The sequence below is a fragment of the Alligator mississippiensis genome, chromosome 2 (assembly GCF_030867095.1).
Source record: "Alligator mississippiensis isolate rAllMis1 chromosome 2, rAllMis1, whole genome shotgun sequence".
NCBI classification, from domain to species: domain Eukaryota; kingdom Metazoa; phylum Chordata; order Crocodylia; family Alligatoridae; genus Alligator; species Alligator mississippiensis.
In genome coordinates this window covers 99831573-99849940 of record NC_081825.1, presented here as the reverse complement: position 1 = coordinate 99849940, position 18368 = coordinate 99831573, and positions in this window count along the sequence as shown.

Genomic DNA, 18368 nt, shown 5'->3' with positions numbered 1-18368 from the left:
GGCACAGTAGTTACTGGAAAATGTTAGTATGTTGCCAGCTAATGATGGATAATGGATTCTTTTTATAAATGAATAAGGAATATCAGTAGTTAGAACAGTGGTTTGAAATCATGGGATCTAACGTCACAACTTTCAATTCAATTTAATTTTAAAATAGCATTTAGAACTGTACTTGCCATCCATTCCCACTTTATAAAATACATAGAGAAGTTCTCAGTCTCTAAGATTTATATCTATACAGGAAGCTGTAATGAACTGTGATTATAAAGAACAATGGTTATTCCACACGAATGCCTGGTGTGTATACTCTATCTTTGCACTCTGTAGAGTGCCTTTTTGTAGTTTAGATCAATCCACTACCAACGCTAAGAATAGAAGGGCAGTTTTAAATGTACTCTGGGACGTGGTGCTAGGCACTTTCATTAGGGAGCCACGCTACTTAAAAGTGCCTGTGTGTCATATGAATCCGTGTCCCTGTGCATCCCCATGCTGAAAAAATGGCAGCAGGTTGCTTTGAAGTAAAGCTCGTTGAATGTATTTTATTTCAAAGAGCCTGCCACCATTTTTTCAGGGCAGGGATGCACAGGGATGCTGATACATGTGACATGGAAGGCTGAGGGAGCACATAAATTTCCAGAACCAAAAATGGATATTGGACAAACATGCTGTCTTCAATAAATAGCATTTTACTAGATCAAGAAAACGTCCTAATATCAACATTCCCTATCCCATGGCAAAATCCTGCCCCCTCTAGCACAGTGGTGTTAGGATTCAGTGGTGGAGTACTAATTTCAGAGGACAGACACTCTCTTCCCTCCCTTGATGCAGTTGAGGTAGATTCAATCCAACTGTAGCACACTCTTGAGTGTTAGGTGGGAGCCCAAATAACATACATAGACTGTACAGATAACTCTTTGAAAAATAATGTTTTCAGTTGAAAAATTTTGTGGTTCAGATAAAAACTCAAATTGTGTATGTATATGTATATAAAGCAGATACTTTCTGAGGAAAAAAAGTTTTATTTTGTTAAAACCCAGTTAGTTAAAAAAACCTGCAGAAATATATTTAAAAATTTGCTGGAGTGCTATTCCTTTACATTTAGTGTGTACGTAATTTACCATAGAAGTAGAACTTTGTTGCTTGGAGAAGGATCAAAAGGAGACCATGAAAAGGAAGACTTTAGTTCAAGTACTCAGATCTTCAATTATTGATGAGAGTTTGCAAAGGATTCATTTATAATTAAACTGTAGGCATTACTTAGATATATAGGTTGTCTTAATAACAACTGAAACTTTCTGATTCACTTGCAGCATGCATATACAGTTCATTGATTTTTTTATATGGAGTTCATCAGTTGCTCAAAATCCTACCAAAAATTATCTTAGTATGTTTGTTGCAAAGGCCATTGACGATGAAAAAAATGTTGTGTTATTGTTCAGAACAATAACTTGATATATTTTTTTGAAAAACGAATGAAGAAAAGCAATTAGTGCTGCAGTATACATGAAGAAAAACTATGAAAAACACTTTGGTATATTAGAAATCAAAATTCAATATACTGAAGCAACACTTTTTGTACCTAATTTTCATAAATGTTTAGGCAAATAAGATTTTGTTCATATCAATATTAACAGAACACTGATATTAGCACTCACATAGTTGACTAAATTGTGTAGTGATTAAATTAAATTAACTTATTGTAAAACCATCTCTTTATACAAATTGAGTAAGTTAAACTAAGGGGCCATATAACAGCAGCTGTAGAGTTAGTATTTTTCTAATTATGGTTGGGATTCATAGTATTGAATATTATTAAGATTATAATGGAAGGTGTCAGACAATAATTGTTTTTAGTTGCTTATAACTTTATCTAATATTCACCATTTGAGCTGAAAATTTAAATGGTAACATCAGACTTCAAGGAGAGAGAGAAAACTTTTAGCTAAAAATAGAGAATGTCAAGTAATAAAGCTATGAAAAATACATTGTTTTACCCTTGTTAAACAAAAAATCTTACAATCTTTTCTTTGAGAAAATCTAGTAGGCTAATACTTTGGGAGGGGATTCAGAATTTGATTAAATAGCATTTATGCCTTTTGTTCTTACAGTAAATATCCACTGGTATTAATGCACATTGCAAGCATTTGTAAAACCACAGTTCACTAAAAAGGTATATGGCAGCACTACAGCGCAGTAATAGGGTCCCACCAGGGCTAGTAGGACCGTTGGTGGGAGCTTCCCACCAGGGGAAGTAGGACTAGCATTGGAATTCACACAGGAGGACAAACAGGAGGGGCCTGAATTCCAAGAGTCATAGATTTCATAGACTTAAGGGCTGGAAGGGACCTCGGAAGATCATCAAGTCCAGCCCCCTGCCCCAGGGGCAGGAAGTCAGCTGGGGTCACAGGATCCCAGCAAGATAAACATCCAATTTTCTCTTCAAGGCGTTCAGAGTAGGTGCTTGAACCACCTCTGATGGCAGGCTATTCCAGACCTTGGGGTCTCGGACAGTAAAGAAATTCTTCCTTATGTCCAGCCTGAAATGGTCTTGCAAGAGTTTATAACCATTCAACCTTGTCATCCCTTGGGGGGCTCTGGTGAACAATCATTCCCCCATTCGTAAGGTCTGTTTTCCTGACCTCTGATCATGCACGTGGCTCTTCTCTGGACTCTCTCAAGCTTCTCCACATCCTTTTTGAATTGTGGAGCCCAAATCTGAATGCAGTACTACAGCTGTGGCCTCACCAAGGCCGAGTACAAGGGGAGAATGATGTCCTGGGATTTGCTTGAGAAGCATCTATGGATGCAAACCAGTGTTTTGCTTGCTTTACTAGCCACAGCACCACATTGAAGGCTCATGTTCATCTTCTGGTCAATCATGACTCTCAAGTCCCTTTCATCCATAGTGCTAGCCAGCGTAGCACTGCCAACTTATAAGGATGCTGCAGGTTTTTCCTCCCACGGTGGAGAACCTTGCATTTTTCAGTGTTAAACACCATCAGGCTCTTATCCGCCCATTTCCTGAGCCTATCCAGGTCAGCCTGGATCGCCCTCCTGTCCCCAGGTGTGGATGCTTTACCCCAAAGTTTGGTATCATTGGCAAACTTGGCCAGTCCGCTTCTGACTCCAGTGTCCACATCATTGATGAAGATATTGAACAATATAGGCCCAAGGACAGAGCCTTGGGGGACCCCACTGGTCACAGGGCACCATGATGATTGACTTCCATCAACCACCACACTCTGGGCCCGACCATGGAGACAATTCTCCAGCCAGCAGTTCATGGTGGACCCGAGGCCACAGTTGGCCAGTCAGCAGCTTCAGACACAGATTTCAGGTGAGTGAATGAGGAGGAGAGTTACTATGGTGTGGTGACATGGAGCGCAGCCAGGGATACTGCCCTGCTGCTGCCTCTGCCCCAGAGCTCCTGTGGAGCCTCTACCCAGACAGGGCCTTTGGCTGGGTCGGCAGTGCCCTGCCCCCTGTTCTGTGGGGGTTGCCTAGCAGGACCTCTGGGGCTTGGGGGCAGTGTGGGGGCCAGGGGTCCCCTCGCCTGTCCCACATATGCTTTGATTGAGGCTCTGGAGGGGCAATTGAGGGAACTCCAGGCTGAGGTGAGCAGGCTGCAGGGGATCAGGGCTGCAGAGGATGAAATTGATGGGTACTTTTATTCTCTGCAGGACCAGACACCTAGTACACAGACACCACAGGAGGGTCCCAACGCAGCCGAATGGAAGACGGTCACCTCCAGAGCCAGACAGCGTATGGCTCCCCAACACAGCTGGTGAACAGATATGAAACCCTGGCAGCACTGAAGGATGATGCAGCAGAAGAAGTCACAGGGGAAGACACATCTGCAACAACCATGCAGGCTGAGTGACATACAGGCAGCCAGAAGAAGAGATGTGGGGTCATCATGGTGGGAGAATCCCTCCTGAGAGGAACAGAGTGGCCTATTTGTCGAATGGATCCCACAGCATGGGAGGTTTTCTGTGTGCCCGGTGCCAGGATCCGAGACATCACTGCGAGGATTCCCGACCTCATCTGGCTCTCTGATTACTATCCCATGGGCCTCGTCCATATGGGCATGAATGATACAGTCAGGAGTAGTCCAGACCACATCATGAGTGACCAGAAGGCTCTGGGGCCAGGCTTAGGAAGTTGGGGGCACAGTTGGTCTTCTCAGACGCCTGCATCAGATAATAGGGGCGAAACGGGCCGTATTCAATTCAGATTCATCCCAAATTGGGGTATAGTGATTCAGTTCATTGATTCAGATCACTGTCCTGATTTGATTCATCCGAATCCAAATCTGAAGATTTGATGCTAATTTGGAGAATCAGCGATTCAGCCATAGACACAGCTTTAAATGTTTTTGCTACATAGCTCGATGTACCAGGAATGGCTCATGAACACTGAGATGGTGGGGTGGATGGATCAGCTGCAGAGGGACCCTGGGTGTGACCCCAGACCTAGAAGGTACCAGTTGCTGAGTCGGGGGTGGGGGGCGGGGGGAGGGTCCCCTGCATTCTCCACAGTGGACCTGGAAGTAGACCGGAAGTGCTTCTGGTTTACTTCTGGGTCTGCCGCTGAGCACACTGGGGATCCCACTCCCACGCTCCCATGAGATGCTCTATCCACCCCAGCATCACAGCATTCACAAGTCACCCAGTACCTTGAGGTATGTAGAAAAAACACTTAAAGCTGTGTCTACGTCCAAATCATTGAAGCTCTCTGAATCAGTCTCCTGATTCGACTCAGATTTGGAGATTTGGCCCCCAAATCAGGCCCAGTCTCTGCTGAATTGAATCAGTGACTGAAGCTTCACACAGCCCTATCAGAGAAGTCAACCTGTGGCTCCAGAGTTGGTGCCATTGTGCGGGTTTTGGCTTCATAGTTTCATAGTTAGTAGGGTCGGAAGGGACCTAAGCAAATCATCTAGTTCGACCCCCTGCCATGGGCAGGAAAGGATGCTGGGGTCAAATGACCCCAGCTAAGTGATTATCTAGCCTCCTTTTGAAGACCCCCAGGGTAGGGGCAAGCACCACTTCCCTTGAAAATTGGTTCCAGCTCCTAGCCACCCTGACTGTGAAGTAGTGCCTCCTGATATCTAGCCTGAACCTACTCTCAGTCAACTTACGGCCGTTGTTCCTTGTTACCCCCGGTAGTGCTCAGGGGAACAGGGACTCTCCCATTGCCTGCTGGTTCCCCTTGGCAAGTTCATAGGTGGCCACCAGATCCTTCTCAGCCTTCCTTTGTGGAGGCTGAACAGGTTCAGGTCCCATAGCCTCTCCTCGTAGGGCTTGCCCTGCTGCCCCCAATCATGTGAATGACCCTCCTCTGGACCCTCTTGATGCTGTCCACATCCCTCCTGAAGGCGCCCAGAACTGGATGCAGTACTTCAACTGCAGCCTGACCAATGTCGCATAGAGGGGGAGGATCACCTCCTTGGACCTGCTCGTGATGCATCTATGGATGCATGACAAGGTGCGGTTAGCCTTCCTGACCGCGTCCCCACATTGGCAGCCCATGTTCATCTTGGAATCAATAGTGATTCCAAGATCCTTCTCTGCCTCTGTGCTTACAAAAAGGGAGTTCCCCAGCTTGTAGGTATGCTGCTGGTTCTTCCTCCCCAGGTGCAACACCTTGCACTTGTCCGTATTGAAACCCATCCTATTCTCATCCGCCCACCTCTGTAACCTGTCCAGATCTAGTTGTAGCCTGTCTCTGTTCTAGCATGCTCACTTCTCCCCACATCTTAGTGTCATCTGTGAACTTGAACAAGGTGCTTTTCACCCCCTCGTCCAAATTGCCGATGAAGATATTGACCAGTGCAGGCCCGAGGACCAAGCCCTGGGGAACCCCACTACCCACATTTCTCCAGGTTGAAAATAACCCATCCACCACCACTCTCTGGGTGCGGCCCTCCAGCCAATTTATGACCCATCTGACTGTGTAGGCGTCGGTACCACAGATGCCTAATTTTTTCATGAGGATGGGGTGAGAGACAGTGATGAAGGCCTTCCTAAAGTCCAGGAAGACTACGTCCACAGCGACACCTGCGTCCAAGGCTTTTGTGACCTGATCATAGAAGGCCATCAGGTTGCTCTGACAGGACCTGTGTCTAATGAACCCGTGTTGATTGCCCCTAAGCATAAACTCCCCTGCTGGCCCCTTGCAGATGAGCTCCTGGATAATTTTCTCAAAGCGCTTCCCCAGGACCGAGGTAAGACTAATGGTCCTATAGTTTCCTGGGTCCTCTTTCCTCCCTTTTTTGAAAATGGGGACCACATTGGCCCTTTTCCAGTCATCAGGCACCTCACCAGAGCACCACGAGTGCTCATAAAGCTGTGCCAGGGGTACTGCAATGACGTCTGCCAGTTCCCTAAGCACTCTGGGGTGGAGATCATCAGGACCTGCTGATTTGAACACATCTAGTCCCTCCAGAAGTTCCCTGATTAGGTCCTCGCTGACCCTGGGCCTGGCTGCACCTCCCCTGGGTCCGTCCGGTATCCCAGAGGGGGGGATGTCCCTGTCCCTGCTCAGAAAAATGGAAGCAAAGAATCTGTTAAAGAGATTAGCTTTGTCATCTGGTGCTACCACCAGATTACCAAGCATGTCCTGCAGAGGCCCCACATTATTTGGCACCTTCTTTTTACCCCCTATATATTTAAAAAAGGACTTGATATTATCTTTGATCCGGGTCGCTAGTCCCAGTTCCATCTCAGCCTTAGCCTTCCTAATAGCCCCCCTACAGTCTCGAGCCAAGGAGGTATAATCCTCCTTGGTGATGGCCCCTCCTTCCCATTGGGTGTACACCTCCTTTTTGGCTTTGAGGCATTCATGGATGCTTTTGGTGAGCCATGGGGGCTTTTGAGCACTCTTGCCCCCTTTGATCCACATGGGGATTGTCACCCTTTGGGTTTGGAGGATCATCTCTTTAACGATCGACCGCTCTTCTTGGATTCCCAACTCCCCTCCCATCCAGGACCTCAGTGCCTCTCCAACTAGTCTCCTTACCTCATTGAAATCCATGCTCCTGAAGTCCAGGGCTGCTGCCTTGCTGCAGGCCTTTGACACTCTGAACAAGATGGTTAAATTCCAGTATGCGATGGTTGCTATTGCCTAGGTGGTCGAGCACCCACAGTCCCCTCACCAGGTTGTTGCCTGTGGCCAGGACCAGGTCCAACAAGGCATTTCCCCTGGTGGGACTGTGCACCTCCTGGGTTAGGTGGAGGTCCTGTAACTCAGCTAGGAACCCATGTGAGCAGTCAGACCTGGCTGACTGCTCTTCCCAGCAGATGTCCAGGTAGTTTAGGTCACCCATGATGACCACGTCCCTTGACTTAATTGCCTCTGCAAGCTGACCTGAGAATTCATGATCTAGCTCTTCTCCCTGGTTAGGTGGCCTGTAGTAGACCCCCACTGTTAGGTCCCTTTCCCCTGAGCCCCTTGTATTCTGACCCAGAGCACCTCCATCTGCCCTACCTCAGACCCAGTGCTGTTTGCAGAGGATGTGTATTGTTCTTTGACGTAGAGCACCACACCCCCACCTTCCCTCCCTGTTCTATCCTGCCTACGTAACCTGTAGCCCTTGATGTTTACCACCCAGTCATGTGTTGGATCCCACCAAGTTTCAGTGAGCCTCACTATGTCTGGTTTTGTGTTAGCTAGCAAGAGGGTAAGTTCCTCCTGCTTGTTCCCCATACTGTGAGCATTAGTGTAGAGGCATTTAAGGCCTCCTGACGGTATATGCACCTCCCTCCCAATCCCTGGACTGTCCGGGCCCCTGTCTCTTACCTGGGTATTTCTTGTGCTCGTTGCCTGACTTAGCTGGGCTGTACTTGTGGGTGTCTCTTGATTTGGTGTACTGTGGCTCCCTTGGTCCTCTTCCTCCCTCTCCCCCGACATGCCTAGTTTAAAGCCCTTCAGAGGAGATCAGCCAACCTGGAAGAGAACACACGCTTACCTTTGGTGGAGAGGTAAAGCCATCCCACCCAAGCATGTCTCTCATTCTGAAGTGAGGATCATGGTCCAGAAAGCCACGTGGCTTCTACAACCATGATCCGCACTTCCATGAGAGACGTATCCTGGGACGAGATGGTCTTCATCTTTCTTCTAAAGGTAAGAGTCTGCTCTCTTACATGTTGGCTGACCTCCTCTGAAGGGCTTTAAGCTAGGTTCGTTGGGGGACGGGGATGCAGTGGACAACGAGAACCTAGGTTCAGAGAACCACAAGCCATGCACTGGATCAGCCCAGGTAAGCACTAAGGGGCCCAATAGACATCAGGACAGGGGGGTACCAAGGGCACCCATTACAGGGCTTAAATGTCTGTACACTAATGTTAGGAGAATGGGAAACAAACAGGAGGAACTTGCACTCCTGCTTGCAAGCAACAACTTCAACCTGGTTGGGCTAATTGAAACCTGGTGGGACCCTTCTCACAATTGGGCAGTAGGCATTGAAGGTTATAGGTTGCACAGACAAGATAAAGTGGGGGAGAAAGGTGAGGGTGTTGCTCTCTATGTTAAGGAGCAATATACTTCTATAATCAAGATGGGATCAGAAAAGGGACAAGATGAGGTACTCTGGGTTAGGATACAAGGGGGTCAAGGGGAAAAGGACTTGATATTGGGGGTCTATTATAGACTGCCACACCAGGAGGATGAGCTAGATCTGGAATTCTCTAGGCAGCTCTCAGATGCCATACAGTCAAGATATCTCATAGTCATGGGTGACCTAAATTACCCTGACATCTGCTGGGAGGATCAGTCAGCCAGAACTAATTGCTCATGTAGGTTCTTAATCTTCATACAGGACCTCCACCTAATGCAGGAGGTATACTATCCCACTAGGGGGAACGCCTTGCTGGACTTGGTGCTGGCTACAGGGGACAACCTGGTGGGGGATCTGCAGGTACAAGGCAACCTAGGGGATAGTGACCATCAGTTGACTGAATTCACTATCTGGCAAAGGGCAGGAAAAGTAACTAGCAGGGCAGAAGTGCTAGACTTCAGAAAGGCTGACTTCAGTGTGTTTAGGAGATTAGTTAGTGGGACATTAAAGCTCAAGAGCATTGGCAGAATGGGGGTCCAGGAAGGATGGTCATCCCTCAAGGAAGCGATCCTTCGTCTGCAGAAGGAGGCAATCCCGTTGTGTAGAAAAGGGGGCAAAGGGGCCAAGAAGGCCCCCTGGCTAAACAGGAGAATTCAGGAAAGCTTAAGGGCACAAAAGGGGCAAAAAAGGGGCATACAGGCTGTAGAAGCAGGGGGTAGCTACCAAGAAGGAGTATACCTCCTTGGCTCGCACTTGCAGGGAATCAGTTAGTAAGACCAAAGCAGCATTAGAACTTAGACTGGTGACAAAAATTAAGGACAACAAAAAGTCCTTCTTCAGGTATATAGGGAGCAAAAAGAAGGCGCAGGGCAGCATAGGACTCCTACAGGATAGACAGGGCAGTTGGTAACAGATAGGAGGGACAGAGCAGAGCTCTTCAATGAATTTTTTGCCTGTGTATTCTTGAACTCAGATCTAGACAAATCTCCCAAATGCATTACTGGCAGAAGCAAGAGAAACACCAGCCCACCAACTGTCAGTGCCGACCTAGTAAAGAGACACTTGAAGGGGCTGGATGCGTTTAAATCAGCAGGACCAGATGTGCTCTATCCAAGGGTGCTGAAATAATTAGACAGTGTCATAGCAGAGCCACTGGGATGACTGGTTGAGCTCTCGTGGTGCTCAGGTGAGGTCCCAGATAACTGGAAAAGGGCCAATGTTGTCCCTATTTTCAAGAAAGGGAGGAAGGAGGATCCAGGTAACTATAGACCAGTTAGTCTCACCTCTTTCCTTGGGAAAACCCTTGAAAAAATTATCAAGGTTCACATTTGTAGGAGTCCAGCTGGTAATATCATGCTGAAGGGCAACCAGCATGGGTTCATAGCAGGTAGATCCTGCCTGACTAACCTTGTTTCTTTCTATGACCAGATCACTAAATGCTTAGATGCAGGAGTCAAGGTAGATGTCATACTTGGACTTTAAGAAGGCCTTTGACACAGTATCCCATCCTATTCTTATAAACAAATTGAACAGCTGTGCCACTACAGAGTCATGTAGGTGGCAAATTGGCTTAAGGGTCATACTCAGAGAGTGGTGGTGGATGGGTCGGTGTCAGCCTTGGAAGATGTGGGTGGTGGGGTCCCCCAAGGCTTGGTCGTTGGATCGGTGCTGTTCAATATCTTAATCAGCAACCTGGATGAGGGCGTGGAAAGCACTCTGTCCAGATTTGCAGATTGCACAAAACTATGGGGCGAAGCAAACACACTGATGAGAAGAAACCAAATCCAGGCAGACCTGGACAGGTTAGAGAAATGAACAGAGAACAATAGGATGCAGCTCAACAAGGACAAGTACAAGGTGCTGCACCTAGGGAGAGGGAATCACCAGCACACCTATAGGCTGGGGGATGACCTTCTCAGCGGTACAGTAACAGAAAGAGATCTCAGAATCATTGTCAACTCCGAGATGAATATAAGTCGCCAATGTGATGAAGTAGTTAGCAGAGCTAACCACACTTTCCCATGCATTAGTAGGTACATCACGAACAGGTCCAGGGAGGTGATGCTCCCCGTTTTTGTGACACTGATCGGGCCGCAGCTGGAGTACTGCATCCAATTCTGGGTGCTGCAATTCAAGAAGGATGTGGACAACCTTGAGAGGGTCCAGAGGATGGCCAGTCATATGGTTAGAGGCCTGCAGGGAAGGCCTTATGAGGAAAGGCCCTGCAGCCAAGGGTTGGTCCCATTTTGTTTAATATCTTCATTAACAATCTGAAAGGTGGGATGGAGTGGGATGTGCCCTTGTTGCCAAAAAAGCTAATAGCATACTGGGCTTCATTAGTAGAACTATTGCCAGCAGATTGAGGGAAGTAATTATTCCCCTCTGTTCTGCACTGGTGAAGCCACATTTGGAGTATTGTGTCCAGTTTTTGGTCCCCTACTACAGAAAAGATTTGGACAAATTGGAGAGAGTCCAGCAGAGGGCAACAAAAATAGTTAGGGGCTGGGGGACATTACTTCTGAGGAGCGGCTGAGGGAACTGGGCTTATTTAGTCTGCAGAAGAGAGGACTGAGGGGAGATTTGATAGCAGCCTTCAACTACCTGAAGGGGAGTTCCAAAGAGGATGGAGCTAGACTGTTCTCAGTGCTGGCAGATGACAGAACAAGGAGCAATGGTCTCAAGTTGCAGCAAGGGAAGTTTAGGTTGGATATTAGGAAAAATTCCAGTAAAGCACTGGAATGGGTTACGTTGAGAGGTGGTGAAATCTGTATCCTTGAAAGTTTTAAAGGCCTCACTCAACAAAGCCCTGGTTAGAATGATCTAGTTGGAGATGGCCCTGCGTTGAGCAGGAGGTTGAACTAGAAAACCTCCTGCGGTCTCTTCCAACCCTCATTTTCTATGATTCTATAGATTTGACAAGGAACCAAGTGTGTTGGAGGGAACCGTTGTTAGTTGGGTAAATGGACTCCCCAGACAAACTGGGAAGGAGGTGTAGTAAGAGTAGGACTTGCTTAGCAAAAAAACCAATGAGAAACTTGGGAAGTGGCTTGCTGAGGGGACTGTGACTGGGACAAGAGGCCACATAGGACTGGGACAGGGACAAGTTGATGGGATGGGGCAGAAAGAATCAGATGTTGGGAAAAATGGATAGAAGAGTCCAGATTGATTCCAGCATGTATCAAGTATTTGAAAACCATCTGAAAATGAATACTCACAGCCAGGAGAGGCAACCTTACTTATCGCATTTTCTAACTTTTGAGTGGCTTGACATTACACTATTAATATCTGCCTAATATAGCTCATGTGTGGTAATGACATGCAATGAGTTGTTCCTGTTTCTCCCAAGGTTGATTCCTTAGTAGCCACATCAATTTAGCCTGGCCTGATAAACAGTGTGTCCCCTTAATTTAATGGCCCCTTAGTTTAATTTACTCAATTTGTATAAATGCATGGTTCTACACTAAGTTAAATTAATTTAGTCACTAAACAATTTAGCCAGCTACGAAAGTGATAATATCAGTGTTCTGTTAACGCTGATATGAACAAAACCTTATTTGCCTAAAAAATTATGAAAATTAGGTACAAAATCTGTCGCTTTCATATATTGAATTTTGATTTCTAATTCACCAAAGTGTTTTTCATAGTTTTTCTTCATGTACTTACAAATGAAAAACTCTATCACTTCAAGCCCTCTATTTGTAATTCTTAGATTTTATATTTAAAGTGTAATAAATACTTATAAATATATGTGCATATGAAAAGACAGAAGCATTAAACTGTTGTACAATCAAAAGCAATCAAACACCAAAAGATAAATTTAAGAAAAAGGGTCCTGATTTACTGACTGACTAGTGTTAAGGTGACTCCTTTGCTGTATTCTTACTACATCCCAATTCCTATCTATTAGAAATAGTAATTCTTTGCTTTTTCGCACTCTGTCATCACCCCACTCATCCTATGTCTCTCTGTCACATACATATATATGTGCAAACCTATCAACTACCTGAAATCAAACAGCCTGCAAAAAAAAAGAAGTATGGGTCTGTACTGAAATAAGACACTCATTGGCATGTTTTCTACTTGGAGCATATTATGGAACATATTATGACAGCTCAGATAGTCCCTCCGGTTATCCTCCTGCTCCATGCCCTGTGCTTTCTAAACAACACCTTCTTACTTCTCCTTCTCTTGTTCCTCAAGAGTAACTTGTACTGTGATATTTTCACCTTTACTTTTTCCTGAAAAGAAAAATCCTGATATACATCAATCCTACATGAGAGGCCCCTCAGGAGGGCTCACCTTCATCAACTCTCCAAATAGACAATAGCCTATATCATGTCACATCACGTGTATAAAAAGATTTCCTCATTCACCTGAGTCCCTGACCAAGGAATTAACCACTCCAGCATGTTTGTACAGTATGTTCATATATTTGTCCCTTAATTTCACTTGTTTCATTTGTGGAACAGGTTATGGGAGCACATGTATCCATTCACACACATACAAACGTGTGTGCACATGTGTCTACACCCCAACATGCACACACTATATGACAATGCAGCTCCGAGACTCATTCTGCCATGGCTTCTGCAGTCTGTGATTCACCCTCGTCCTCTTTAAAGGACACCCACCCTCACTCCCCTTGATATATAGGAAATACCATAAAAAGGTATGACAAACTTTGGAAGGACGAAGGGCTTTCCAACAGCTCCAAAGGAAGAGAGCAAAAGAAGGTGAACCACTTGAAGGGACTGGGATGATGGATGTAGTTGGCTAATAAGGATTAATGCCTAAGCATCATTTTGAAAACAGAAATTCATGTTTTTTTCAAAATATTTCATTGTAGGCAAAATCCTATTTTCCTTAACTAGAGTTAGTAAATAATATTTGCTTTTTATAGCATATTTTCCCCAGTAGTTTGGGATAATAAAAATATGAGTGATTCAAGCCCTAACACTTACAGGCACCAACAACTTAATTATTTAACAATTCCTGGACTGCTGATATTTCCAGCCTGTGGACCTAGTTACAAGCTCTGACCGGGGGAGTTGTATTACTGAAAATGGATTATTAAATAATGAAATACAGGCTTTGAAAAGCCTCGGAGATGTTTACCTTCAGGAATAAGACCAGCATTAAGAGATTTCTAATAAAATATTGAATGAATTAAGGGACTTCCTTTTTCTGTATGCTGAGGTTACATTTAAATCCCCTTGCTGCATAGCAGCCTAAGGCAACACAAGCTTACTTGACGTTCTGTTGCCTTGAAAAGGAGAAGTCAGGCTTTTCTACATGAAAGACAGACAAGACTCTTCCTTCCACTTCTTACTTTTTCTCTAGGCTCCCTTGCTGAGTAAGGTTGTGGTGATTGAACTGAAAGCCCTGGAAAGAATTTGTCTGACATTCATTGGTTTCAGAGTGTGTGTGTGTGTGTGTTTGTTTCCTTGTACTGAAGTTGAAGCAAAGTTAACTACTGTTTGTGGAGTCCATACAGGAAGCAGCCTAAAGCAGTGTCAGGCCACACAGGTCATTGTAAAAGCAAAAGGTCCTGACCATCTGTGAGTGCAATGTGAGATCAGGGGCCAGTAGGGTCACTGGTTAATTTAAACAACATTGGGAGAAGTCAGGAAAAACAGGAGGCAGTGCTGAGCATGTGAGAGCATTGAACAGAGCTGGAAAGGGCAACTCTGTAAACATTTTAATAGATTCTGAAATTTTCCTTCAAAATTTTTAATTTTCTTAAATGTTCAATAATATTTTTAAATGAAAAATACTCTCAAATGAACCTGATAAAATTCCAATGGTGATTTGACTCCACAATCTATTAGTAGTACCATATAGTTTGCAGATCCTTTAATAAACTGACTTCATTACAATCATGTCCAATACCCAAGCTGTAAAGGCACAGATTTCTAGTGTTCTGTCCCACGTAAGATCTTGTTGGTCTTTAAAAGCCACTTACCCATCAAGCAATGTGAGTCAGCACCTGCCTTTGCATCTCACAGTCACATCTTGAGACCAAATGCAGGCACTGGTTGAGGTAGCGGTATAACAATATAGTAAATCTCTTTCTAGCCTGTAGTGATATGTCAGCAAATTACATGCAAGAGAGGAGGATAAAAGTAACTGTTCTTGATTTTTCTCATAAGAGAGAGAGGGGAAAAAATATATTGACTAGGCCAAGGCCTGTCCTAAGACTGGTGCTAGGAGTTAGAAAAATAATGCAGAAACCTACTTTCAACGGTCCCAAGTTCTGTGAGATATCCTTTGGTAGCCATAACATTCATTCTAAACTAACATTTGGATAGCCATGAATGTGTTCACCAATGCAGTGTTTCATGGAATGCTTTTTGTGAAAACTCTTACTGGAATGTTTAGCCTCTGTACAGTATTTCATTGTTTTCCTATTAAAAATAAAAACTAGTCAGATATCCACCAGAGGAAAGGAAAAATAGTGAGGACTTGCCTGTGTCCACATCCTATTTGGTATAGCGTGGGAACAAAGCCCTTTACAAACATGCCTCAGCCTCACTAGATCTGGTGGGTCTCATTCTGGCTGGGGCTCTGCTGCCCAGATACTACCTCCTTCCAGCAAATAAAAGGGCAGAATTAAACTCATGCCCCACTGCACTCTTCAGCCTTTGATTGAGGGCCAGAAGTAAACTGCATCCCTTCAACTCTTTCAGTAACACATTGTACACACCAAAGAGCAAGAAGGGAGCAAAGAAGCATTTGAGTCCCTTACGTATGGCAGAACCTATAGAGTCAAATGGTAATAAGTAACTTCAAGTTGCAGTAAGGGAAGTTTAGGCTGGACATTAGGAAAAATTCTCTCACTAGGAGAGTGGTGAAGCACTGGAACACAAGACAGGTGGTGGAATTTCCATCCTTCGAGGTTTTTAAGGCCTAGCTTGACAAAGCCCTGGTTGGAATGATCTAGATTTTGTGGATTTCATAGATTTCATAGACATTAGGGCTGGAAGGGACCTCAGAAGATCGAGTCCAGCCCCCTGCCCCAGGGGCAGGAAGTCAGCTGGGGTCAAAGGATCCCAGCAAGAAAAATGCCCAAATGTCTCTTAAAGGAGTCCAGAGTAGGTGCTTGCACCACCTTTGGTAGCAGTCTGTTCCAGGCCTTTGGGGCTTGGATAGTAAACAAGTTCTTCCTTATGTCGAGCCTGAAATGGTCTTGGAGGAGTTTGTGACCATTTGAACTTGTCATCCCTTGGGGTGCTCTGGTGAACAAGCATTCTCCCAGATCCTGATGCACACCACTTATATACTTATAAGCAGCTACCTGGTCCCCCCTGAGCCTGGTCTCCCCTGAGCCCCCCCTGAGCTTTTCCAGACTGAAGAGTCCCATGGCTCTCAGCGTCTCATCATAAGGCCTGTTCTCCTGCCCTCTGATCATGTGCATGGCTCTCCTCTGGACTCTCTCAAACTTCTCCACATCCTTTTTAAATTGTGGAGCCCAGAATTGGATGCAGTACTCCAGCTGTGGCATCACCCAGGCCAAGTACAGTGGGAGGATGACATCCTGAGATTCACTTGAGAATCATCTATAGATGCTCGCTTTACCAGCTGCAACATTGCATTGGTGGCTTATATTAATCTTGTGGTCAATCATGACCCCCAAGTCCCTTTCAGCTCCGGTACTAGCAAGCATAGCACTGCCATGCCTACAAGTGTGCGGCAGGTGTTTTTTTTTCCCCAAGGTGGAGTACCTTGCATTTTTCAGTGCTGAACACCATCAGCTTTACATCTGCCCATTTTCTGAGCCTGTGTAGGTCAGCCTGGATCACCATCCTATCCTCAGGTGTGGATGCTCTACCCCAAAGTTTGGTGTCATTGGTGAACTTGGCTAGTCCTCTTCTGATACCAATGTCTACATCATTAATAAAGATGTTAAAGAGTATAAGCCCAAGGGCAGAGCCTTGAGGGACCCCATTGATCATGGCATACCACAGTGATTTACTTCCATCTATTACTACTCTCTGGGTCCAACCTCGGAGCCAATTCCCCAGCCATCAGACTGTGACGTAGCTGAGACCACAGTTGGCCAATTTTTCCATGAGGAGATCACGGGACACCAGATCAAAGGCTTTTTTAAAATCAAGGTATATGACGTCAATATCTTCTCTCTTGTCTGGGTGATATGTCACCTGGTCATAGAAGATAAGATTGGTCAGGCAAGACCTACCCACAACAAACCCATGCTGGCTCTCTCTCGGGATGTTGCCATCAGCCAGCTTGTCAAGAATGGTCTCTTTGATATTTTTTTCCAAGATCTTCCCCGGGATAGGGGTTAGGCTGATGAGCTTGTAGTTCCCCGGATCTACTTTCCTGCCTTTCTTGAAGATAGGCACCACATTGGCTTTCTTCCAATCTTCAGGCACTTCATCTGAGCTCCATGAGTTCTCGAAGATCCATGCCAGTGGCTGAGCTATGATGCCTGCCAGCTCTTTAAGTACCCTGGGGTGTAAACTGTCAAGGCCAGCTGACTTGAAGGTGTCCAGCCTCTCAAGGTGTTCCTTCACATGGTCCACATTGATGTAAGGTAACAATTCTCCATCACCCTGGCCATCCAGTACCATATTGGGCAGGACCCTCTCTTGGGGTTGGTGAAAAACCAACACAAAATACCCATTAAGCAGGTTGGCTTTATCCTAGATGTTGGTTGTCAGTTGTCCCATTCGGTTTAGCAGGGGTCCAATGTTACCCTTGCTTTTCCTCCAGCTCCACACACATCTAAAAAAGGACTTTTTATTGTCTTTGATACGTGTAGCCAGTTAGAGTATCTGGCTCCAACTCCAAGGCTCCAAGTCTCCAAGCCTTGGCTTTCCTGGTTTGCTCTCTACAGGTACAGAACAGTGCAGAATACTCATCCTTTGAGGTGGTTCCAGTCTTCCATCCTTTATAGGTCTTTCTTTTTACACACAGGAGGTCCACAAGTTCCCTGCAGAGCCAAGGGGGCTGCTGTGCCCTTTTGCTGCCTTTCCTCCAAGAGGGGATAGACATTGATTGTGCTTCCAGGATCGCTCCCTTGAGGAGGAACCACTCATCCTGAACTCCCCTTCCCTTCAGGTCGTGGTCCCTTAGGGCTTCACCAACAAGCCTCCTGAGTTTGTCAAAATCAGCTTTCCTGCAGTTGAGAACTTCGGCATTGCTGACTGACTTGCCAGTTTTATGGTGGATAATGAAAGTGATCAGCTCGTGGTCACTGTCACCCAGCTTCCCTTTGATCATTAGGTTTCTGACTAGATCATCCCCCATTGCCAGTACCAGGTCAAGCAGCACTTTGCCTCTTGTCAGTCCATAGACTTCTTGAGTCAGATAAAGCTCATCCACGCACGTGTGGAAGCTTTGAGACAATTCAGATTTGGCTGAGTGCTCTTCCCATGAGATGTCTGGGTAGTTGAAGTCTCCCATGACAACCATGCACTAGGAGCACACAGCCTCAGCCAGTTCCTTGATGAATTCTTGGTCGAGCTCTTGATCCTAATTAGGAGGTCTGTAGTAGACTCCTACCATTGTGTCCCCTGTGCCGTGTTCACCAGAGATTTTAACCCAGAGAGCCTCCAGTCGTCCACCCTGGATGCCACTGTCGACTTGCAGGGACATGTAGCTTTCCTTGACATAGAGAGCTACACCCCAACCCCTTTGTCTACACGATCTCTCCTGTACAAGGTATAGCCATCTATACCTGTGCCCAGTCACAGGTTGGGGATGGTCCTGCTTTGAGCCGGGGATTGAACTAGACCTCATGAGGTCCCTTCCAACTCTAATTTTCTATGATTCTATGATTTAAGTGACC